Here is a 26,898-nt window from a genome sequence, read left to right on the forward strand (position 1 = left end):
CTTCCTTCAACTTGAAGATTCCTACAGCAGTAACCAAATAATTCATTCAAATACAACACGACAAGTTAAGACAAACAAGAAACCCATAAAAGTGATAGTCATAATAAAACAGCAGCCCAACAGAAGAAACAAACAAATACTTCTTAACATCTAAAAACAGACAATATTGAGTACAGTAGTTATAACTGCTGGAAGGGAGTTCCACATCTGGGGTGCCATAACAAAGAAGGCTCTGTTGCGCAGTGATGTACAGCTCATAATGGAACTACAAGGATGTTTGGAACTCTCCTGGAAAATTCCTCTAATCTTATTGGAAACCTTTGAACTTTGGTTTTAAATATATATATTGAGTGTTCTGACTAAGAAGGACAGCATTTGCCAAAACATCAGGCAAATTATTGGCAACTCTAGCAGCAGTATTCTTGGATCAACATTTGGCAAACAAAGTACTGGCATGGGAAATTCAACCAGTACATGTAGCTGTCATTTTCAAATGTCCCTGGATTGAGATCATATTCATGATATTCCTGTTTATCATCTATATCTTCTAAAATTGCTCTTTTGTGTGTAAGTTACTTACCAAGTGAGAAGATCTGTGTGTCTGAGTGTTTTTCTTGGTTTGTTTCTGAGGCCTACTTTGGCCCACTTTGCTGCAATGCAGATTCACAGCTTCTTACTGGCAGAATGGCATCTCTTTAGCTCCAAAAAGAAAAATCTCTTTTTGAAAGTGACTAGGCAGGAAGCACCTTGCCTGATGTTACTGACATGTTAATGGGATAGCATCTCAGATGCCTGAGATTAGTCAGAATGAATGTGCCGTGTGCTTCAAATTAATCTGCAGGAGACAAAGGGAAACAGCACTGATAACAAACCATCCCTCTGTTCCTGGGGCTATGTCATTAAAGCAGTGTAAGAAGCTGACAGGGATAAGAAGCTGAAACCTGGATCCTAGAAAATGTAAGCTCCACTGGTTGTTGGCTGCTCACAGCTCTTGGTGAACTATGAAATTAGTTTAAATAACTCGTGGAGATGGAACTTTATTTATTTTTTGCTCAATGGATATACAAAAGCTCTCAGAGATCCTCAGCTGTCTGACCTAGTTGACCTGTTATGTACAGAGTGTATAGGGCGCACCCAGAATATAATGAAAATAGAGGTGAATGTGACCAGACCCCATTGTCTACATGTTCACTTTTTGTTTAAGAAGTTAAAACATTCAAAGAGAAGAGTGTGGGAGCAATAGAGAACAGAGGACTTGTTTCTTCAGGCCAAAGGGTTGGCCCTTTACGAATCAGAGGCAGGTCCACTGGAGGCAGAGGATTTTAAAGGCTCATTCTGCTATCAACTCCAAGCTCACTTGGAGCTGCCTGGGATCCAGCACAGGGGTGGAGGAAGGGGAGTGCAGTGGGAGCGGACCGCCCCGGGTGTCTTCTCCGAGGGGGGTGACATTTGGCACAACACTTGCCCGCGACTCCCAAGCCTACCCCAAGCCGTCGGGGGGAAGGGAGAGCTTTGCCAGCAGTATTCCCCCCTTCCCCCTTCATTTTGACAGCTTGAGGGAGGCTGAATGTCCGCCATGGGTGGCTTGCTCTGCTCCCCGCTGTAGGGCGTGCATGCCGTTCCATGCACCCAAGTGGCTATCCCATGCCTGGGAGGGCACCCTCTGTACCCCACCCCCCTTGGGAGCCTGCCTACCCTGCGTAGTGCAGGCATATGCTCAGACGTTGATCCTGCATCAGACCAAAACTCTGCAAAAAGGATGGCTTTAAGAGAGGATTAGACAAATGACGAGCCATTGGCCTGGTCCAGCAGGCTCACTTCATGTTCTTATGTTTTTCATTTTTGGTCCAGTGTAGCAGAGCAATTCAAACTCCACAGCTCCATCCTATTGCAGCTTAGCAGGAAATTAGTACCTAAGGAGTCATTATGCAAAGCGAGTCTCTACCGGTGAAAGTTGCCATGTTTGTTTTGTTTTCCCCTTTTGTTTTCCCCTTCTTTTCCCATTACAGACCATTCTTTGTTCAATATGACATTTTTCTGTTTAATCATTTATTATTTTTAGTGTGCTTTGCTTGTACTAAGCACTTTAAAATAAATAAACATTCATAAGAAGCCTTGGCTTCAGGCTTACAATCTAATAATTGTGATCTTGTTTTATCATAACTGTTAGCTGCCTCAAATATTTCTCACTGTGGAGGAGGCTCAAATGATCACAGAGCATGTGTAATTTGTCTTCAAAATAAAATATAAAAAAGCTTGTTATAGTTATGCATGCCTTGGTAACATTCAGGCTGCAATGTGTCGTATCTGGGAATTGTCAATATAAAGTCCCAGGGCCAGCCGAAATCCAGGACTGACCGGTCCCAGGGCCAAACTACAGAAGAGCAGCAAATAGTGCCCCTCCCCAAGTCAAGGTACCCAAGGGTAGTCAAGTTATTCTGGAACCTGAGATAGAAATTCCCATAATGTCTCTCACTGGCAGCCAAAATACAATAATAATACATTAAATATCCAACAATTTACTTTTCTTGCATGACATCAACTGCGCGAGATGGTCACCTCACACTTCCCTGTTGCAGCAGCCACATACTGAGAAGTCTTCACCGTCTTGCTTTTGGAGTGCAATTCACATTGCTGTTTCTGCCTCTACAGTCTTAAATAGCCCAAGGCCAGGGTGTCTGAATGAATACCTTTTCCCATATAAAAGCATCCATCCATGGACTGACAATAGGAACAGGGGCCTTGGTTAGGGTGACCCCACCTTAGGTGGCAGGCAACCTTCTTGCTCAAAGACCAGTGAAGTTGTAAACAGGACTTTGAAGCCGTATACATTATGGTTTTTTACTATAATCTGGTAGGCATTCCCAAATACATTCCACAATAAAAGAATTAAAGATGTACATATGTAAAAATTAAAGGTAACACTCTCACACAATCATCAAATACACCTCCTGTTCTACTAAAAATGTACTGCAAACATCAGGAGACAATGAAACCAATAACTGATAGACCTATATAAAATATTAAAGCAAACTCCAACAAACAATCACAGAGATATACAGTGGTAGCTTGGTTTATGAACTTAATCTGTTCCGGAAGTCCGTTCTTAAACCAAGACTGTTCTTAAACTGAGGCGAGCTTTCCCTAATGAGGTCTCCTACCACCGGTGCCCTTCCACTGTTTGGATTCCGTTCTTAGACCAAGGTAAAGTTCTCAAACCAAGACACTAGTTCCAGTTTTGGGGAGTTCACAAACCGAATTGTTCTTAAACTGGACTGTTCTTAAACCAAGGTCCCACTGTACCAGTGTCCTGAATAGCAATCTGACTCTTAACCAAGACTGCAGCCATGCCACCCGCTTCCCAACCAAGTACTCCTTCCTCTCACCAAGGAGCATGTTCAGACATTTTATCCCACTTGAAGCAAGGAGTGGCCTCACCTATTCCAGGGTGGCCCACTGGCAGCAGCCCAATTGTGCTGGCTTTGTAGTTCTGTGGCTGGGTAACAATTATCTTCTACATATGTTTCCACACATGTCTGCCATAGTTATGCCCCAACAAGATGACAGCCAGGGCTGATAGGGCTATCAGGGAACAGGGGGGCTCTCTCCCTCCTGTCCCTTGCTGCCTACCAGTCAGTGTAGTAATGTCACAGTTAGTCTCTCCTTTCATAGAACCTTGTATTTAATCTATGTATAGTAAAATATTTAATGTCTTTATTTTAAAAAAATAACTAAATTCCCCACACAGCAGTGAGTTTGCCTTTTGTGATCTAATACCAAGAGATTGTTATAATATGATAAAATACAAGCAAAGTATCTGTGAAATTAATAATGTTGTGTTGCTATGATGTTTTGGATAATGGGTTTAACTCTGCCAGATGTGACTTGCTGGATATTCATGGCTGAGAATATCAATGTTCCTTCAGCCCAGTTTGGTCTTACTTTGAATGAATGCATAATTATTCCTCCACTGTATTGTATCCTCAATAATAATCCATTAGTCTGAGTAGCCAGACAAGTCTCTAGGGCATTTCTTCCCTGAAAAATGCCAACTGAATACCGTAAGTGTGATCCTGCTAGTAGATTATCAGAGTATATAAAACAGAATATACTAAATCATCCTAATTTATACCAGCAAAAAGCCTGAGGATGCGTCATATCTAAGATGGATATACTAGCAACGGGATCCTCCAACTTCAGGTGATCAATACTATGCCTTTTTTTAAAAAAAAACAAAAAACAGCCCTTCAGTTTCTTGAAGAAAAGTTTTGGAATCCATCAAGCAGCATGAATCATATTTAATTATTTAAAGAAAATGCTAACACAGACTTGAGGGCTATTTGGATTTGTCAGCCAGAAATCACTAGGGACTTCTGTATCTATTCATTATGCAGCTACAGCACATGTCAGGCCTAATGGAAACAATGGGAAAAGCAGACAGGTAGAGCAATGGGGAAGAGCCCCCCCCCACCCTTTTGGTTTGCTACATTAAAGAATAATGCATGGTCCAAGGCACATAGATCTTCTGATGAAAACACCTTAAACAGTAGGCAAAGCAGAAACACTTAGGGACAAGAGGAGCAAATGTACCAAACACTCTCTCAGTGATGTCATATATGATGTCCGCCTTGCAATTCAAGGATTAGAAGATCTGACAATGGCTGGGAGGATCCAACATTGAATCTATGAGATCAGAGCTATGTTTCCAACAATTAAATCCACCCTATCACCCGTAGGATGGTTTCCCAGAGACCAATTACTATTTTTCTACAAAAAGAGGTGCCTGAGCTCACCATGAATACTTCCCCCATTCTTAGAATGGCAACGGTGCTCACATGAGAGGTGCCAGAGAGTTCCAGCTCATAAAAAGCCCTGCAGAGATTGTGAATATTGACTTCAACTGACTATCAAAATCTTCATATTCTACTAGAGCATCCTGAAAAGTTTCATATGTATGACTTTGATCAGATTGTCCAAAAACAGCAACAACCACCAATGAATTTTTTTGTAATGGAGATTATATTAAGAAATATTGGTGTGTTGACATTTTATTTTTAATAAAACTGCCGTCATTCAAAATATATCAGTCACTCAACATAATCAACTTTAGTGGGACAATCCATCATTAATTTGAACTTAACATTGAAGAAAGAAACAATGTATTAAAAAGCACAATTTGTCACTCAGCTGAAATGCATGACAATTACACATATGCACAGTCCTCTTTATAGCTTTCTCCTATGATTAATGTAACAATGTTCCTGATTCCATTACTACCATGTAACATCTTGTTTCTGTATTCTTCATGACACTGGACATCTTTATACTAGCTATCAGGTATAACTGAGTGCCGCAAAGTGAGAAAAAGGGCTTCCTTCAGCTTGCTGTTCTTGTAGGATAGTACTTATTCTTAATAAAGCATGTTGACATATTTTAGAAGTTTCCCAGCATATGTAATAGATATATTAAAGAGGAGATAGAGAAATTAAGAATAAAGAGGGTTTATAAAAGCAAAATCAAGTTTTGAATCAATGCTGTCTGAAGCCAATATTTTACAAAGACTGCCAACAGGAAGCTGTCTCTACTTGACTCACCTGTCAACTTGCCTGATAAGTTATCCTGGGTTCTATAGTGCCAGGGCTGTTAAGTATTCTTGGCCCAATTCCTGAAACAATATGTGTTGCCATTATACAGTCTTGCTTCTGTTTTCTTTAGCTGTGACCTAACCTTCTTATGATTACAGTCTACTCTTTGGTTTCATTATTTGCCTCTAGCTTTTTTTCAGCTCACTTAAGACCCAGACCATCCCAAGGCCACAAGGTCAGTTCTGACTGTCTAGACTTGTTGATCATTGATCACTGTCTGTCAGATATCACATTCATAATGAGGAATAATTCAGAATCAGGATCCACTTCAATCTTATTTCAGACTTGAGTCAGATCTGATGAAGAATGATTAGGAATTCCAGGCACGAGCAATGCCAAGCCCAGCATACAGAGTATGGATAGTATAGCCATTATAGTTAGCCAAGTTAGCCAAGATGCCTTCTGACAAATCAGCCCTTGAGCCACAATGGGCAATTGGAAGTTAGTGCATTTATTATGTCAATGGTGTAGGGATGGTGACAAAGTTAATTACAAGCACGCAAAAGAGCAAGCTCTATCAAAACTCACACACTCATGCAGAAACCTATCTACATGTGAGAGCTCATCAATACTTATCTTTTGATAAACCTTTCACCCCCAACTTCTTATCACTGTTCTCAATCTCTGTGCCCTGCATTGGCATTACACTACAAACTTGCAGAATACCTTTTTTTATAGAAAATGCAGATATTCTCCAGTCCTCTCAGCAATTGGCAGCATGTATGCCAAAAACAGAAAAGAAAAGAAATCAGCAATCTTTTATTTCTTACATATGTGAAGATTTCAAAATGTCATCATGCATTTATTTTATTTACAAAAATGCCCACTCTTTTCTCCCCTAATATACACCCACACTTACATACACCCAAACCCTGTGACCTATTCAGTAATTTAATCTTATGATGGATTATAAATGTTTTGTATTAGTTTGAATATTGAAAACTGTCTTCAGAAAATACGCACTTACTAATTGAATAAACTTTGTTTTTAGGAAGTGGATTCCCCCCCCCCCAAGAAAAGTCAAGGATAATTCAACACATATTTTTAAAATTTTAACTAAAATTATAAATTTTGGAATTTGTAAATAAAATGAAAAGGTAGCCAGATTATTCAAATTGTGCAATTACTTTTTTTTTTCTAGTGCAACATGGTAAACTAACAATTACAGTATATTAGACTAACATTAAATCTGGTTGAAAGATTTGATAGTGCTGACCTTTGTTTAGACTCTTGCTCATCCCCCAAATATAGTAAACTACTAAATACTTACTAAAATACTAATTTTATTTTATCGTTTTAAAAAATGCCTTGAGAACTCAAGCAAATACAACAACAACAATTAAAAAACTGTCCATCAGGGGGGATGAGTAGGTAATTTAGGTAATTCTATCAAAGAATACAAGGCTAGGTTGAAGAAAAATAATTTTGTTTGTTAAATGTTTTTGCTCTGCAAGCAAAAAATGCATCATCATCATCATCATAATTTATTATTTATAGCCCACCCATATGGGTGGGTTTCCCTCTAGTGGGTTGGGTGGTTGAAGCAAAGGGTACTGGAGGTGGGAGGCAAATAATAATGTAGAATATGAAATGGGAGGAAGAACCACAAAGCAATGCTATTTGTTTTCTAGAGTAGACATTAACAGCCTTAAAGTAACTGTGTATCATATAGAATATACATTATAGAAAGCCATGTATGCATGGGGGAGGGCCGCACATTTGCATCAGATACTGCTAAAGTGGACTAAGTATTGACTTGAACTGAACACGTGTGATGAGAACAGTAAGCACTAAGCAAGAATAGACTAGTAGGGAGCCCCATCCTTAGAATGGAGCACCTGGTGGTTTGATTTTGGCACATGGCATTTGGATCACAGCCTTTAACCTTCAGTGAAATTGTGGGACCCCATTGGTAAGACTTCTTCCTATGCTGGCCCAGTGTTGGCAAGCATTATCCCAGATACCTGCTGGAACTACAGCCCTGAGGTAGAGCCCATCGCCAAACCCTGCCCTGGACTCCTTTTAAAGAAACTTTTCATCAGGTGGTTGGGTCCAAGGGGAGCCCACTGGCATAGAGAAGGGCCCACCAGAGGGAACTTTACCAGTCCATCTCCCTCACCCCCTACAAGCAAGCAAGCAAGCAAACAAACAAATATGTAGCCTATCCTGTTTCCCACATGTAAAATAGTGGAGGGTGGAAATTTTTGAAAGACACACACACACACATGTATGTATGTATGTATGTATGTATGTATGTATGAATGGTGGGTGGCACTGTGGTCTAAACCATTGAGCCTCTTGGGCTTGCTGATCAGAAGGTTGGCAGTTTGAATCCCTGCAATGGTGTGTCCCAACTCCTGCCAACCTAACAGTTCGAAAGCATGCCAGTGCAAGTAGATAAATAGGTACCACTGCAGTGGGAAGGTAAACTGTGTTTCTGTGCACTCTGACTTCCATCACAGTGTTCTGTTGCAGGAGAAACAGTTTAGTCATGCTGGCCACATGACCTGGAAACCTGTCTGTGGACAAACTCCCTTGGCCTGAAAGTGAGATGAGCACAGCAACCCCATCTAAATGGATTTGGATATTATATACTGTATATATACATACATATAGGTTTAAAAAAGGTAAAGGACCCCTGGATGGTTAAGTAATATTCAAATCCATTTAGATTTATTGGAAGATGGGCTGCTTTAATTAATTTCTATGTAGTTTTTAGATTATAACCGCATAACATCTGAACTGTCTAGCCAAACACATGACAACTGCTGCCATCTGGGTCTGCTTTGCCTGGCACTAACAATACTATTCTTGCTAATTTAAAATGTGCTTTCCCAGCCTTTGACAATAAATGATGCTGAAGTGCTTTAATTGTCATAGTAACATTAGACCTCTGTGTTTTATATGTTTTGGTTTGTGGTCTGTATTCTTTTAATTTGTTTCACCATGATGTTTTATGCTTTTTTCAGTTAAGTTGTGTGGTGGGATAATGAGCTGCTTGTGCGTTGAAGCTGGATCCCTCAGAGCTCACTCAGTGTAGTGAAACCCTGCCTTGATAGGAGCCCTTGAGCATGGCTCCCTCAGTCGCTGGTAGAATCTGACAGTGGGCGTTTGCGGAAACGTTTCCAACATAAAAGCTGTTTCACAGACATGCGCCTCCTGGATTCCCTGCGTGACAGTTTCCGGCGGGGGGTGGGAGTCCTTAAGGGCTGTTCTGATACCTCCTCGCTGTTCTCACTGGAAGTATCCCAGAGCCTCCCCTCCGACTCCCTTTCCTTTGGAGCTCCCGCACTCCCCCTACTGGTCCCCTCTTCTGCTGAAGAAGAGGCTCTCCTATTCTCCTGAAGCCTTCTCACCACCTGTCCTTCCGATGGCAGTTCCCTGACATCCACCTCCCCCCCAGGGCCCCCTTCACCCCCTCCCGCCTCTTCTCTTACTGGCGGCGAGGACGGAAATCCCTGGAAGGAACTCCCCTCATCCTCCGAGGATTCAAACACTTCTAACCACGGCCTACCGCCTCTTTCCCCCTCTTCCTCTCCTTCGTCGGAATCTGTTTCCACCTCCACTCCCGACTCTGGGAACCCTTCAAATTCCCCTTCCTCATCTGTAGTCCCGAAGTGTTCCCTCCTAAACCTTGCCACTGGTTGTGGTTTACTTGGGAAACGCCGATGAAACGTTTCTATTAAAATCTCGTCTTTGACTTCCTCTGCCGGTACCCATGCGTTTTCTGACTCTTCCTCCCCCTCCCATTCTACCAAGTATTCCACCTGATTCCCCTTCCACCTGAAATCAATGATCCCTGCCACATCCATGTTGCGTTCTCTCTCTTCTATGACGGGTGTCCGGGTGACCTCCCTCTCATGTTCCCCCCACTCACACCCCTCTCTGTATGGCGACAGTAATGACCTGTGAAATACTGGGTGCAATTTCATGTGACTGGGCAATCGGAGTTTGAATGCTACTGGGTTGACCTGCTGTATGACCTCAAAGGGTCCCAACCGTTTGGGTCTCAATTTCTTACACCCTCCCTTGAACGGCAGTCCTTGGGTGGATAGCCACACCCGGTTACCCACCCTTATGGTTTCGCCTTCCCTCCTATTTCTGTCAGCTTGCTTCTTATATTCTTCTTTGGCTTTCTCTAAGTTGAGTTGGAGCTGACGGTGGATCGCTTCCATCTCTTCAACAAAATTTTCCGCTGCAGGTACACTCCACCTTCCCCCGCCCTCTCCTGGAAACGCCCGAGGATGACACCCATAATTGGCTAGAAAGGGACTCATCCCTGTGGACACGTTCTCCGCGTTGTTGTAGGCAAATTCTGCCAGAGGTAACCAGTCCACCCAATCAGTTTCTCTGTCCTTTACATAACACCTCAGATATTGTTGCAAAACCCCGTTTGCCCTTTCTGCTTGCCCATTTGTTTCTGGGTGCCTGGCGGTGGAAAAACTTACCTCCACATGCAACATGCTCATTAGTTTCCTCCAGAACCTAGAAGTAAATTGTTTTCCTCTGTCGCTCAAAACCCTCAAGGGGGCGCCATGCAACCTAAAAATGTGCTCCACAAACAACCTTGCGGTTTCTTCCGCTGTCACTGCATGTGAACAAGCTATAAAGTGGCACATCTTAGTTAGTAGATCTACCACCACCATGACCGCGGTTTTCCCTTTGGATCTCGGTAGATCGGTCATGAAGTCTATGGATACCATCTCCCATGGCCTTTCTGGGGTGGGTAAGGGTTCTAATAACCCCGCTGGCGCCAACCTCTCTCCCTTTGCTCTTTGGCACCTGTCGCATCCCCTGACATACTCCCGCACGTCCTCCCGCACCTTGGGCCACCAAAACTCCCTGGTAACCAACCACATGGTTTTGTGCTGCCCGAAGTGCCCCGCCGTGGGGCTGTCATGCAACTGCTTAAGCACCCGCCCTCTTAGTTCCCCACCTGGTATGTAGAGCGCCCCTTTGTAATATAGTTTTCCGTTCTTTTCCTCAAACCCCCCTGCGTTCTCACCTGTCTCCCTGAGTTCCCTAAGTTTCTCTTGGGCATATTCATCGTTTTCAATACCCTCTACCAGTTCTCTTTGCCCCACCAATGCCGCCCCACAAACCCAGTGGTCCTCTGAGATGATATGTCTTTCTTCCGCCCCTCCTTCCCCCTCCAAGTACTCAGGTTTTCTGGAGAGAGCGTCCGCCCTGACATTCTCAGCCCCTGGCACGTAGCGAATCTCAAAATTGAACTTGGAGAACTCTTGCGCCCATCTTACTTGTCTCTGGTTCAACACTCGGGCTGTTCTCCAGTATTCTAGATTTTTGTGGTCTGTCCGCACTTGAACCTTGTGTTGCGCTCCAATCAACAGGTGTCTCCATCTCTTGAACGCTTCGTGGACAGCGAGTAATTCTCTGTCGTACACTGTATAATTCCTCTCAGACTTGTTCAATTTCCTCGAGAAGAAGGCACACGGCCTCCATTCCGACGTATTCGCTCCTGGCTGCAGAAGCACGACCCCCACCGCTCTGTCAGACGCGTCGGTTTCCACCCTCATCGGCTGCTGCAGATCCACGTGTAAGAGTTGTTCTTCCGAAGCAAACGCCCTCTTTAAACTTTCGAAAGCTCGCTGCGCTTCTTCCGTCCAGACAAATTTCTTTTTACTGCTGAGACAATCCGTGATGGGGGCTGTTAAATGGGCGAAGTTCTTGATGAACTTCCGATAGAAGTTTCCGAACCCCAAAAACCTCTGCACATCTTTCTTAGTTTTCGGTGGCCTCCATTCCAGCACCGCTTGCACCTTGCTAGGATCCATGGCCAGCCCCTTGTCCGACAACCGGTACCCAAGGAATTCCACCTCCCTGGTGTGAAACTGACACTTCTCCAATTTCACCCACAGCTGGTTTTCTTGCAGTTTGCTCAGTACTTCTCGTACATCTCGCACATGCTGCTCTTCATCCTCTGAGTACACCAGTACATCGTCCAAGAACGCAGCGCAGTTCTTGTACAGCAATGGTCCTAGTACGTGATTCATGAATGATTGAAATACTGCTGAACCCGCCTGGAGGCCGAAAGGCATAACGCAGTACTCAAATGCCCCCAAGGGGGTGAACATAGTGGTTTTCCACTCATCTCCCTTTCTCATACGTATCAGGTTATACGCCCCCCTCAGGTCCAGCTTGGTAAAAATCTTCCCTTTTCTCACCCGGGTCAGAATGTCATCGATTCTGGGCATAGGGAAGGTCACGGGTTCGGACACTGCGTTTAGGGCCCTGAAATCCACAATTAATCTCGGTTTGTCCGAGTTTTTTTTGTCTACAAAGAACACTGGACTACCCCCCACCGCTCGTGACTCCCTGATGAACCCACGCTTGAGGTTTTTGTCAATAAACTCCCTTAGCTCCTGCATCTCTCTGTCAGACATTGCATACACCTTGCCCACTGGCAATTGCGCTCCTGGAAGTAAGTTGATTTGGCAGTCAAAGGGTCTGTGCGGGGGTAGTTTATCTGCTTCCCTTTCGCTGAAGACGTCGGCAAAATCTGCAAATTGTCGTGGTACCCTACCTTGTTCCATTGCTTCTATCTTTGCTAACGTGGCCTGAGTGCCTACTTGGCCCCCTTTTTCTGTGCAGTGTCCCATACAATGTGCTGACCCAAAGGAAACCACCCTCTGATGCCATCCCACAAGCGGATCATGCAGCGCTAGCCAGCTCATCCCCAAAATGATGGGCGCTCCTCCCAACGTGGCTATATTAAACGCTATCCGTTCCGTGTGTCTTGCCACCCTCATTGTCATGGGGACAGTCTGCTGGTCTACTTCTCCCCCCAACAGCGCCCTCCCATCAATCGTGGTCACCTGCAGGGGATTTTTTAAAGGAATGGTTTGTATCTGATGGGCGGCTGCAAACTCCTTACTCATAAAGTTGCAGGAGCTGCCTGAGTCTAATAGCGCCTTCACTTTTAGTGGGTGTCCGTTTGCCAGCTCCAGCAATACCTCTATTACAAGAGCTGGTCTTGGGGGTTCTGGCGTGGGCACATTTACTGTTCCTTGGCCTGGCTGCTGTGCCCCGTCGGTGGCAGCCAGGCGTTGGCTTTTACTTGCTCCTTAGCTCCTTCTCCCTCCTCCCCAACAGCTCCCGCCATTCCTTGCCATTCCTTTCTTTGCGGACAAACTCTGGCAAAATGACCTGGCTGTTGGCAGAGAAAACATTTCTTGGCGCCTTTTCCCTCCTTCTTCCGCCCTTCACTGGGGTTTGAAATTGCGCGCGCGCGCGCTGTTCCGATTTCCATCGGCTCTGCTGGCAGAGAAGGCTGCTCTGGCATCTCTGGAATGCGGAAATCCCTCCAACGCTCCCCTTTCCCTTCCCGCTTCTCCAAGGCTCTGGCCTCCTGGCGTGAGCCTATGGCCAGCGCTGATTTAGTCAGAAGGTCCATAGACTCCGCCCTGGGCCCCCGGGAAAGTTCGTCTTTCACTGCCGAAGATAGTCCTTCTTCGAACAGCATTTGTATCGGTTCCGCTGACAAATCCCATCCTAATTTATGGATCAACATGGTGAACTCAGTCCAGTACTAACGGACAGATCGGTTCCCTTGTTTACACGCCATTAACTGCCTTCGCGCCACTCCCTGCTCAATCTCGCTGGAAAACATCAGATCCATGGCGCGAAAAAACTTCCTTGTGTCCCTTAGGGCTTCATTATTGGCTGCCATTAGTGGCCTCACCCAATCTCTGGCCCCGCCTTCGAGATGCCCAATCACAAAAGCAACCCTCGAATCCTCATCAGGAAAATCATCAAACTGCAGATTGAGGGCATATTGCATCTCTGTCCTGAAGGCTTGATAATTCCTGGGATCACCCCCAAACTTCTGCACCAGTCCTGGCACTTTCCTCGAGAGCTGGGCGGCTTTCCCCTTTTCTGCATCATGAGCCCTCCTCTCCTCCAGCCTCGCCGTTTGCAGAGCTAACTGTACCTCCAACATCCTGTACCTTTCTTCCAGGCTAGGACCGGCTGCAGCTGCTCCCCCATCTCCGGCTCCGGCTGGGTTGCTCATGATGCCTCTCTTTGCACAAGCTGCTTTCAGGGACTGTCAGATTGCTGTGGTGGGATAATGAGCTGCTTGTGCGTTGAAGCTGGATCCCTCAGAGCTCACTCAGTGTAGTGAAACCCTGCCTTGAGAGGAGCCCTTGAGCATGGCTCCCTCAGTCGCTGGTAGAATCTGACAGTGGGCGTTTGCGGAAACGTTTCCAACATAAAAGCTGTTTCACAGACATGCGCCTCCTGGATTCCCTGCGTGACAGTTTCCGGCGGGGGGTGGGAGTCCTTAAGGGCTGTTCTGATACCTCCTCGCTGTTCTCACTGGAAGTATCCCAGAGCCTCCCCTCCGACTCCCTTTCCTTTGGAGCTCCCGCACTCCCCCTACTGGTCCCCTCTTCTGCTGAAGAAGAGGCTCTCCTATTCTCCTGAAGCCTTCTCACCACCTGTCCTTCCGATGGCAGTTCCCTGACAAGTTGTAAGTCACTTTGTAGGCTCAAAGGCCTTTCCAATCTGCCCAAAGAAGAGCTGCATTATTATTTTGCTACTGACAAGTACAGTGGTACCTCAGGTTAAGAACTTAATTCGTTCTGGAAGTCCATTCTTAATCTGAAAATGTTCTTAACCTGAGGTACCACTTTAGCTAATGGGGCCTCCCACTGCCACCGCATGATTTCTGTTCTCATCCTGAAGTAAAGTTCTTAACCTGCGGTATTATTTCTGGGTTAGTGGAGTCTGTAACCTGAAGCGTCTGTAACCTGAGTACCACTGTACATGATAGCTGCTTCACTTTTTGTTTGGTGTGTTTCTTTCAAGAGATTTCTAAGCTACCAGAAATATTAGCAATTTGCCTAATATCTTCCATAGCTGAAAAAAGAGATATTTTAATTGTCTAACACCTGTAATGAAAGTGGAATATAATCTTGAATTTTTAAAAACAAAGAGGTAACAATGTCGCATTTTGAAAAATAAAAACTTTCAAAAAGAACTGAATGTTTACAACATTCTGGGAAGGGCTGCTTGGTGAGCTTTCTCTTCAAAACTTTCTGACAGCAAAGAAAGGAGAAAATGTAGCATATAATTAAAGTAAAATAAAAACAATTCATTTTTTAAAAATGTACTTGAAGAGAAAAAATTAGCAGTTTTTCATCTTGCAAAATACCACTGTGTCTCACAATCACAAGCTAAATGGATCTTTTCAAGAAGCAGTCTTTTATTCTCAGCTTACCTCCCCAACCCTTTTTAAAAATCCAGTGACGAAAAATTCTCCTGCACAGTTCAGTGCTGAGATTCCAGCTCAAGATAGTTGAGTTACATTTGTATTGCAGATACCCTTATCGCACGCTTGCAGAAAAGCACTGCAGCCAGAGGAGTTATCTTTGGAAAAGAAAAGGTTTTCTTACTTATCACTTAAAATAATGGAAGTTGAAGTCCAAAAAAATACTTTAGGTATCCAGAGTTTACTGTACATCTAGTGTCATAATGTGCTGGTGGACATCTTAAATTGGCCTTGAATAGACACAGGGTGGCAGCTATTAGATGTTATTTCCTCATGAAGACAGTAAAAGATAGCAGGAGGTGTTGGTTTGATGGTCGCCAGTTCCAGATTTATGTATAAGCTAAACAAGCTATAACTTAGGGCCCCACTCTCTTGGGGCCCCCAAAATAATTTAAAGGAAAAGAAAAGTGGGTGTACATTTCCAAAATATAAGATTTTCAGGAGCGTTGCCATCTTGACCAATATATATTTCATAGCTTAAATACTATTTTTTTTTTTTAATACCCCTGCCCGTACGGGCCAGTCTTGACAGACTCTGGGGTTGTGCGCCCATCTCACTTAAGAGGCCAGGGGCCAGCGCTGTCCGGAGACACTTCCGGGTCACGTGGCCAGCGTGACATCGCTGCTCTGGCAAGCCAGAGCCGCACATGGAAACGCCGTTTACCTTCCCGCTGGTAAGCGGTCCCTATTTATCTACTTGCACCCGGAGGTGCTTTCGAACTGCTAGGTTGGCAGGCGCTGGGACCGAGCAGCGGGAGCGCACCCCGCCGCAGGGATTCGAACCGCCGACCTTTCGATCGGCAAGCCCTAGGCGCTGAGGCTTTAACCCACAGCGCCACCTGCGTCCCTTAAATACTATATATTACAATATATTACAAAACCGGTTTTGTCGGATGACCTATTTGTCTGATCCAGAGTTTCTTTTATGACTTCAGTCCTATTCAGGCCTTACAACCTTCTTGTACAGGAACACTTTTTGGGTTTTATGATCAAGCAGTGTGTAGCAGGGTGTATAGGTGTTGGTAGCTACTCCTCTTCCAGTATTGCGTGCTCCAGCTATCCCTTCCCTCAGCATCTGTGCACACTATGAGCCAGTGCTGGATTTACGTATAAGCTAAACAAGCTATAGCTTAGGGCCCCCCAAAAAATTAAAAGGAAAAAAAACTAGATGTACATCTCCAAAATATAAGATTAAAAACATATAAAATAAAACCTACATACAGCAACAGTGTTTTGTGTTGTGTAGGCTCCTATGAGCCAGCTAGCCTGCTCCCAAAAATATCACTGGTTTGCTCATTTCTATGTATAGGGTGGCTACATTCTGCATGGCAACATGTGCAAATGGCTTTAGATACCTATTAGGTCCCTAAATTACCATATAGCATATGTTCAACACAAAAAACAGGGGCAATTTGTTGTTGACAAAGGACAGCTGGACATATAAAGGGCCCCATTACCTCCAGTAGCTTAGAGCATCATCTAACCTAAATCCAGCCCTGCTACGAGAGCATCTACAGGGAAGCAGCCTTCAGATATACAACTCTGTGTGGAAAGTGTCCTGTGAGATTTGAAGCCCCAATATTTCTGGGTTACATATCTTGTCGAAGACTTCATGTGGGCCTCCTCCTTTGTAGACAATTGGGGCCTGAGTTTTTTTCTGCACAGCTACACTCTATGCTTCCATGCTGCTGCACATGAGAGCTACTAAGATCAGTATAGGAATATAATCCTGTTGTATTAGTTGTTGTAACGCTCCATTCGAGGACTGATTTCCCCTGTGAGGAAAGGTTGCAGCATCTGGGACTTTTTAGTTTAGTAAAACATAGCATAATAAAAAGTTATGCATGGCATTGAAAATGTGGATGGGGGGGGGATTCTCCCTCTCTCATAGCACTAGAATTTTTGGAGATCCTATGAAACTGCATGTTTGAAGATTCAAGACAGGTGAATGAAAGTGCTTCTTTGTGCATCTCATAGTTAAACTATGGAACTTGCTACTACAGAAGACAGTGGTGGCCTGTAGATCTAGATGGCTTTAGAAGAGGATTAGACAAATTCATGGAAGACACAGCTATCAGCAGCTGCTAGCATGATGGCTTTGCTCTGTCTCCACAATCACAAGCAATAATGCTTCTGAATACCAGCTGCTAGGAACTGCAGGAGGGGAGAAAGCTTTTGTCCCATTTCTGGGTTTCTTAGGGGGATCTGTTTGGCTGCTGTGAGAATGGGATGCTGGGTTAGATGGGCCATATGCATGTCGAGGTCACCAATAACTCACACATCACACCAAATTTTTTGTTTAAGGTTTTTTGGCATAATTTTGGCCACAACTTTATTAAAATACAAACATGTGAGTGGTTGCTTAGGCATTGGTTGCAACTATCTGCCCCCACCGTGGGGGACAGACTGACATCCCACACGATGCAAAAGTCAGAAAAGGGGAATACACTTGGGGGTAGCGAACGGAGCAGGGAACCTGCCCTCAGCCCTCCCCAAATGCAGCCAGGAGCTCTTGGAGTGGCCAGAGCCCCCTTGACAGGGTGGACAAGCAATAGTTAGCCCCCGATTCCTTTAACGGAATCCCTTGCAGCAGCAGCATTAGAGGGGCAGGCACAGCCAATCCATGCCCATCAACCAACCAAACTATAAACCAATGCCTAACTGCAACCTTACAAGCTGTGACGATTTGCTATGCAGTAGGCAAAAACCAAATGGCCCCAGCCAATCAGCCAGATGGACAAAATTCCTACCGGGCCCCTGCCCCAAGAGCAGACAACCCCATGACAGGCATAGCAAGGTCTAAGAGAACAACCCTAATTCTAGGGAGGGGGGGACGGGGAATCCGATGCACGGGTGAAAAGAGGAAGCCCTAGCCTCGTGCAAGGAATTTTAGCATTTCTGGCAGTCAATCAACAAATGGCAACATTAACTTCTTCCCAACAACAAGGGAAGCCCAGTCGCATCAGTGGCCAATGATCAATTAGCCCGCCCCACAACTTTGGAGTGTCCTGGCGGCTCCCACCGCAACACGTGCTCTCCATGAAGGAGAACATGCTTTGCCTGATTCAGCAGGCTTTTAAAATATAAAAATTTATTGATATAAACACATACAAAATACTGCAAAAGTGATCAGTGCAGCAGGCTCTTATGTTCTTTGAGAGGAATCTCCAGCTAGAATTGGTCACCTTTTACTTTTCGTTCTTCCCCTAGATTCTCCTCCTCCTCCTCCTCCTCCTCCTCCTCTTTCTAATTTTTGTACCCATTTATGCAAGGGAGCTTGTAGTCAGCTTCCCTTGTATCTTCCTGGCTTCTGACCCTCCCATCTCCTTATTTGATGTTCCTTTCCCTCCCCGGCCTTCCTCTGTCACTCACAATGCATCTTCATCTCTCCAGAATTTGCTCATCTCCTACCTTTTCTACAGAATAAAAATGTCCATTATGAGATTCTATTGGGCTTGGAGTGGGGAAATAACACCTCCTGTGTGGGATAAAATTTTCAGTGGGCAAATGGGAGTGGGTGGAAGGATTAAACCCTCCTGGCTGTGCAACACAGTCCTAAGCAAGACTGAATGCCTGCTCAGCAGTTTTATCTTTAAAAAAGGAAGTGGCCAGTGTTAAGCACATTTAACATAATGGGAAATTTGACCCTTAATGTTCAGTTTATTGGCTCAGAGGTGTATATGAATGACAAAGACATGAATTGCATATTATTTAAGGGCTATATCATGTATTAAAACAAGACTGAAATGCTAAAGAAAGGCATATCCTCACACCCAGAGTAATTTAGGAAGGTAATATAGTATAGAGAAAGAGTGTTATGTAAGCCAATTTATATCTATTTGGAATGTGTGTGCACAGATGCACATTAAAATGTGATAGGGATTAAGATATTGGCTTATAAAATTGGATTTGCAGTCATTATGCTAAAATATAGATAAGAATTATATTAAGAGCCTGCCTCCAATTCATTAAATTGTGAGTGGAATTGAAGATATACCGTGCTTCATAGGAGTCCTCTATCTCAAACCCTACTAGCTCTTACACCAACAAAACAATCTAAGGAAAAGAAAGGTAAAAGCTTAGGAGAGAGAAAAGCCCAATCATACAATTCAACTCTTCCTGGTTGCTCAGAATGAATCCTTTAAAATTATTTTTTTAGTTAGTCTGGGAGAATTCTAGCGATATGCCAAAAAAAAAATCTCAGGCATTTTTTCCTGACACTCCTTCATCAAATAATAAAAATAATGAGAATGTCATTCTAAAATGATGAAAGGGGATTTTTCTTTTTTTTAAATGTGAATTTCTCATGGGTGAAGTGAGGGGATTTGGTTGTGCTTACCTTGCTTTCAAGGTGGCCAAAAAGTGCTTGTGAGTATCCTTCATTTCAATCTACATCTCATCTGTTCCATTGTCTATGGAGCCTTCTTCAGTGCCCATGTTTGCTGAAAAGCCCAGTAGGTCCTCAACTGGGCTGTCCCAGCACAGGAAAGCGGGACCCATGTTCCATCTTTGACATCTCTATGCACGGCTTGGAAAAGCTTGTGGCTGAAATCCTGAAGAGCTGCTGTCAGTCAGTGTAGACAACATTGACACAGATGCACCAATGGTCAGACTCCATAACTGGTATCAAATGAGAGTGGAGAAACATGTGTGATCATGCCACATCATGCATCTCATTATTCCTATTTTTTCTCTATTGCATTTATATCCCCCCTTTTCCTCCAAGGAGCACAAGCTGGCCTACATTGTTCTCTCTCCTCATTTAATCCACACAACAACTTTGTTAAGGTAAGTTAGGCTGAGAGGCAATGAATGGCCCAAAGTCACCCAGTGAGATTCATAGCTGAGTGGCTATTTGAACACGGGTCTCCAAGGTCCTAGACTGACATGCTAGCCACTATACTGCCGTGGGTCTCATTACTATACTTAAGGAGGAAAGGGATTAAGGAGGTCACTCATGAGTTCTGGGTAACAACCAATTCTGTCGTAAGTGCATAAACTTTTAACATTCAGAAAATTTTGGTTTAAGCAGCCGACATCCAGGATCAGTGGGTAATATGATGGATGCACTGACTTCCACAACGTAGAAAGAAAACAGAAGCCCAGCCCCTCCCTCCCTTTCCTTAAGAGCTGTGACAAGGCAACAGGTTGTTGTTATTGTTGCTGCGGCTGCCACTGCCTGAATTCCAATTACCTATGAAGCGTTCAGCTCATCACATTTCCACATGTCATCTTTCCTAAGTGGAACCAATTGCATTAAAAACCATCAGGAAACTTCCAGGGCCCCCACACTTCAGTAAAAATGCAATCGCGGAAATTTAAAATGCACATATTCAGCCACCGTCCCACCTCCTCCCCCACCTTCAACAATGCCAGGCGAACAGTGCCGAGGAAGATTCACTGGGGGGCATAATTATCAATGCTCCTTCTGCAGAATCGCTAATGGAAAAATTACATACGCAACCAACTTGTTCTTATAAACCATGCATCTGATTTCGCTGCCTATAAAATGGCTGGGGGAGGCTTGCATCTGTCCCTGTCCCTGTCATTCTACCCCTTCATTCAAGAGGACTGAGGAAGGTTTTTGAGCATACTCTCTTTCTAATCAACAGACTTCAAGTGAATCCAGGAGAAGGCAAAACATTTTAAGCCCATTGGCTCTGCATGAGAAACAAAGCTTTATAGATCACCAGGATTTATCATGCTGGTGAATTCTCTAGAATAATGATTTTTTGGAAGTACATAGGGGCAAAATGAAATCATGTGCAGGAAGTATCCTCAAGCTCTATCCAGTTCCTAAGCCTGTAGACTGGACAAACCTACCTTGCAGAGAGTACAATTAATTTTCAACTCTTTCCTCCTGTCACACCCTTAAGTGAGGAGGTAGGTCTTCCTGATTCAAGCCCTCTCAAGGTCGCAACCCCACCCAGAGTATGTGCCTTAGGATACTATCTGTTTCAACTTCTTCCTGCACACAGCTGACAAGTGACCAAAGACAATTAAAACAATCAGCCTAATTATCCAGCACCCAACACTGTAACATTTGAGTAACAACAACAAAAACAACCCAAAAAACCCCTGCAAGCCAATCACAGAAAAGGACAATAAAAATTCTCCTCAGTTGCTTTGTGGCAGCCAGTTAAACTCACAATGCCTACCAGGGGTGGGAGCTGAACGCTATGCTTAGAAAGGAAGAGGAGGTGGTGGTGGTCAGCCTGGCCTTAAATATCTCTGAAGCTGAAAGTGGTTCCATGCCAGTCCTGTGGTCCCCAAGCAAACACACTTGCACCCAGACTTCTTTCTGAGCCAGGCAGAGAGGCTACATTCTCAGGAATCACTTTCATACCGAGGTGCCAATTTCTAGAACACACAAAAATGAGTGGATTCTAAACAACAGTAAAAAAAAAACAGTTAAGGAACATGTTGCCTTCAAAGTCAGGAACAGGTAAACTACTTTAAAATCAGACATTCAATTTAATCTGAAAGGAAAGCAAATCTATCAACGTCTTTTGGACTTGCAGTAGAGCCTGGAGCAGCATTTCAGTTTAATCTCTTTAGGTGTCCTCTGAAAGTTTGGGTTTGTCTTTCTTTAAATGCACATCAGCTGTAATGTGGCTATCAGTTACTTCATTCCAGAATAGTTTACAAGCATGCCTTGGGCATGAGTCATGAGAAAGTAGGGTATTAATATTTATAATAAATTCCGCCAAAGTAGCTTGTCAGTTTATCTTGCACATTATTTCAATTACGAAACTCAGTGGAGCAAGTTACACCACAAATCCTTTTCTGGAATAAATCCAGGCATTTCACTACAGCTACTCATGAGTAAATATTTGAGCTGTTTAAAGAAAGAAAAAAGTCAATGGATGTCTGATTAATGGGCTTTTCACAACCTACATTGCGACTGCATATCGCTTGTCCTGTGGCTAACATCCTCTTGTACTTTCTCAATTGTCTTGTCTTACACATCTAACAATCTAAGTCAGAGTTGCAAAACCCAAATCACTCTGAGAACCATGACATTTTGATTAAATTCTAAGGCTACAAGCCTATGCATATCTACTCAAAAGTGGGTCCCATTTAGTTCATTGGGACTTGCTCATGGAAGTTGTGTGCAGAATTGCAACGTAAAGTAGGAAAGCATTTCTGACATATTTTTAACCCAATGCTCTCTTTTTTTATCCTATTCTTTGTTAACTTGCCCCCCCCCCCTGCCTGTAAGGTTTGCTCTGTACTCTGTGCTATCGTTAGGTAATTTTGGACTCTGGGATTAATGATCTTACAGGTGCTCCCACTTTAAATGTTAACTGTATTACTTCAAAATGTGGTAAACTGGCCCAGCGGCATTTAAGGCTCCCCAATCTGCAGGGTGGGGCCCTGGACTTTTCCTCTAAAGTCCTATTCTGATGGCTCCACTGTCAGAACCCCTTAGTGGACTCTTTTATTCACAGTTCTCTCTGCACTGCCATTTCTGCTATCTCTTTTATCTGTTGCCTTTTAATTCCTCTCACACTCATGCTCTCCACCTGCATCAACACATGTTATTCATGCAACTAGGAAATTGCACATTGTTGCTGGAAGTAAATAGCCAGCAAAGGGCTCTCTGGTCCAGACTAGGACCATACATTGTGGGAGGGGAGGCTTTAAATTCCCCTGAAGCAAAAGAGGAGATGGCCAGAAGCAAAAATGGAGAGCAGTGGATGTGACATCCTTGTACAGTTGCCCCCCACATCTCTCCACCCAGGCAAGCAAGGGGCAAACTCACACTTCAAAGACACATTCCAGCACTTGAGGGAGGCACAGCACAAAGCCAGTGAGAGATAAGGCCTGGGGAGATTCCTGGGGGCATTTGGCTTGGCTTTCTTCAGTTGTGGGGGACACTCCCAGAAAAAAAGGCTGGAAGATCCCCACAGTATATATTGTACTCCCTCCCTCTCAGCTTTTGATGGCATCTTCTCCTCTGCACCACAGGAGCTCAGGGGAGGCGGACACAGATAGGCAGAGCTGCAGATCTATGTGGCAATGATACAAGATTTTAAAACTTGATGAGTATAAAAAAAGGCTCGCATATTCCTATCCGTTTCTTTTGGCATCACCTGAGGCTTGAGGCTTCTCACTCCAGCGAACCGCTGGGGACACAAATCCTGATGGCAGTGCTTGACAGCTATGAATATTTCCATATAGCTTATAGATGCATGAGAAGATGTGGGTTGGGCATGTTTGGAGGAAGCTGCCTTTGGTTATTTGTAGATGGGAAAAATGTCTTTAAATTGGCCTAATGAAAACAACCTTTAAGGTCTGAAATAATAATGTGCTTGTGCTCGGATTTTCAGAATTTGCATGACTGTTGAGATACACAAACAGACAGGGAGAAAGGCTGCACACACAGAGGAAAATATTGTCATGGTGAAATGGAATGTCTGAACACCTAAAGCAGGTAATTGAACAATGTTATGGTCACCCTTTTTGCAAAGCATCATACTGAGAAAATATTAGCTGGGCAGCTAAGCCACAGGGCATTTTTAAAATAATTCTGTTTATTAAGAGATTTTCTTCCTTTGTATTACAGATGTGAAATAATAGAGGAAGAAAAGAAACTACATTTCTTCCAAATCCTTATGAGATTCCCTCCACCTTCAGGCAATTTACATGAAGAGTGGAAAACCCCAAAGCCACTTTTGATCTTTTATTTAATTTGTTGCTCTCAAATGCCCTAGATAAGTTTAATTCTGTTCCCACATACCATGATAAATCTGCAGAAAACCACCTGCATTTCAAGGAGGCATCTTTTCTTTCATTGCAAACCTTATATTAAGAATCTCTGCTACTATTTCAGTTACACTAGGGACTGGGGATCTGTCAAGTTCAGTTTCTTATTTTTCCAACATCAAATTCAGATGATTTATTTATTTATCATTTATTTATTACATTTGTACTCTGCATCTGAAGACCACAGGACAGTTCACAACATAAAAATGCAAAATGTTTCTTGGTCAGTTCTGGGAACCACCCTGGGATCTTCGGCTGAAGAGTGGTATGCAAATTTGATATTAGTTTTAATCCTCAAGGAGGTGGTTGTTTGAGAGTTATAGCAACCGTCTTTAATGGTGCTGGGAACCCACTTTCAAAGAGGCTTGCTCTCTCCAGTTCAGCTTATTGGTGTTGACAAGGAACCCTGCTTGTAAATATCAATTCAGAACACCTTTTAAAATCCTGATTGTTCCTTCCTCACTGTTTCTATACTTGCCCCACACTTGATATCATATATGAAATCAGGCATGAGGCAGGTGGGTGTGGTTTGTAGGAAATAGCCTTGCGAGCCAAACCAGGCCCACTGAGTCCCACAGGGCCAGACGTTCCTCAGCCCTGTGGTGTCTAAGGTTGTAGCATTATTCCAGAATACCACAGATCCATAGTAACACAAATTCTGTATCATGCCACAGCTATATAATGTAACAAAGGGGAATGAATAGCAATAGCTTAGCAATGTGTGCCAGAGCCAGTGTGGTGTAGTGGTTAAGAGCGGTAGTCTCGTAATCTGGGGAATCGGGTTCGCGTCTCCACTCCTCCACATGCAGCTGCTGGGTGACCTTGGGCCAGTCACACTTCTTTGAAGTCTCTCAGCCCCACTCACCTCACAGAGTGTTTGTTGTGGGGGAGGAAGGGAAAGGAGAATGTTAGCTGCTCTGAGACTCCTTAAAGGGAGTGAAAGGCGGGGTATCAAATCCAAAGTCGTCTTCTCCTCCTCCTCCTCCTCCTCCTCCTCCTTCTTCTTCTTCAATGTGTATTAATCTCATTCTCATTGCACTGCTCACAAGGAAACAAATTGGATTGTTGTTGCTGTCCTTCCTGTTACAATGTGTTTTCTTTTAAAAACTCTGTTCCAGCTCAAGTGCACACTTTTTGCTGAGAGTTAAACCACCAAGAGCTTGACAGGTAAGAATGAGCAGGTGAGCAGGTGAACTCCTGACCTTTTCTTTCAGTGACCTGAGGAGCTGCAGAAAACAAAACTCTAAACCTGGTGCTCATCTAATTGGAAACCAGCTGAAGAGGCAACCGATATCCAGCAGTCATCACACCCGAGTCAACTAATTAGGTGCATGACTCTATGTCAGGGTAAAAAAACAAAAGGCTTGGTCTAGCCCATTTGCCGTTCTCGTTCAGTGTAAATTCTCTATAGAAAAACAAACGCATAGCCTTCCTTAATGTATCTCCTGGCCTAAGGTTGAAAGCCTTGACCTAACATTGTCTTTGTGACTGGACAGATTAGCAACCTGACTATTGCACTCCCGTGAACCCTAATCATTAAAAACACAATTCAAAGCTCTGTTTTCCTGAAGCTGCAGGATTTCCTAAATGTTTTGTTTGTATATTTTTAGTTGCTTCCTGTTGTTAGGTGTTATTTAATGACATGGCTGCATGTTCTGATGAATGTGTAGGAATAACAACTGTTTAACTATTTGTTCATTTTAAACCATAAAATAGACTGTTTGAGTTCTCGCTGTCCCTCCTGCTGCTCTTTGCCACGGCCACAAGCCCTTCCTTTATTATATGGCTAGTTGTTTCTCCAGCATATATCTTCTATTCAGTAGGACCTTTATTCTCCTGATCACAAAGGGAGTAGAATCCATTCAACCTGAGAATCCAAACCCCACAAGGAGGAACTGTGATGACTTGGCCTCCCATCTTGAGCGCTAGGAGCTTCCTAGGTGCCCCGCAATCTTGACACACTTTTGAAGAGCAGCTTTATGCTAGACTACATGTCACAGTCACCAAACGAATCAGTGCCCCCATGACAAGTTCTCTGCCCCCCTCAGTAACATTTTGACATTTATGAGCACTTAAAACCTGAAATGCTGTCCACAGGCTGTGAATATCCCTGGTTCCAAAGCACGCTAATTTGATTTCATAGAAGGAACACTGAAGGAAATCGCCATGGGCCACCTGGCACATTGGGAAATGTATTTAGAAATGCCCTGTGGAAGTGTTGCAAAGCAACAGCATTTCTCTTCTTCCCAGAATTGACAAAGAAACACCAGGGCACCGAGCCTGCAATTTTATTTTCTAAGTTATAATGTATAAAGAAAACCACAACTTGAGTATACTTTTGGTCACCTGTAACAAAGGGAAAAAATAAGGTGCTATGCTTGAAGGTCTAATCATGCTGTCCTGACAAAACGTTTCCTCTGTACATATGTGTGGAGCTTTTTGCTTCTGATGGCGGGTAGCAAAAATAGGCTGATGGGAGGAAGAGGCAAGTCATGTCTGGATCTGATCCTGAAAAGTCAGAATTTGAACTAAACTTAGAAGTGCCACACAGAGTTGGCAGAATTCGGAAGAAGCCTTAGATGGACGAACTGCATGTTCATGGGCAGAGGGAGTTATATATTCAATCTGGGTGGATTTCCTGCTGTTCCCCTACAGTCCCCAGGTGGGTTACACCATTAAAACAAATTGCAATCACATTGACCAATGTGGTGATTAGTGATGATGCTGGCTGGGGATGATGGGAGTTGAAGTACACAGGTTCTCTATCTCTGTATAGAGCAGGCATAGGCAAACTTGGCCCTCCAGATGTTTTTGGGACTACAACTCTCATCATCCCTAGCTAACAGGACCAGTGGTCAGGGATGATGGGAGTTGTAGTCCCAAAACATCTGGAGGGCCGAGTTTGCCTATGCCTGGTATAGAGGCTTTCTACACCAATGGAAGGCAGTACAGGCAGAAATGGAGCAGATTTCCTCTCCTGGTATGTCCCACAGAGGACCTTACAGTCTTCAAATAAAAACATCTTGGAGATCCCGGGCCACAGAGAGGTTAGGCTGGCCTCAACCAGAGCCAGGGCTTTTTCAGCCGTGGCCCCGATCTGGTGGAACGCTCTGTCACAAGAAACTAGGGCCCTGCGGGACTTGACATCTTTCCTCAGGGCCTGCAAGATGGAGCTGTTCCACCAGGCCTTTG

The 26,898-nt window shown here is 43.9% G+C and overlaps 1 long non-coding RNA gene across 1 annotated transcript; it reads left to right on the plus strand.

The window, feature by feature from the left end:
* The first annotated feature begins 23,008 nt into the window (after positions 1 to 23,008).
* LOC307212441 lies at positions 23,009 to 25,294 on the plus strand. The gene is made up of 2 exons (XR_013836995.1): positions 23,009 to 23,374; positions 24,921 to 25,294. It is a non-coding gene; the product is annotated as an uncharacterized lncRNA (long non-coding RNA).
* Positions 25,295 to 26,898: the final 1,604 nt, after the last annotated feature.

This window comes from Podarcis cretensis (genome assembly GCF_951804945.1).
Source record: "Podarcis cretensis genome assembly, chromosome: 1".
NCBI lineage: Eukaryota > Metazoa > Chordata > Lepidosauria > Squamata > Lacertidae > Podarcis > Podarcis cretensis.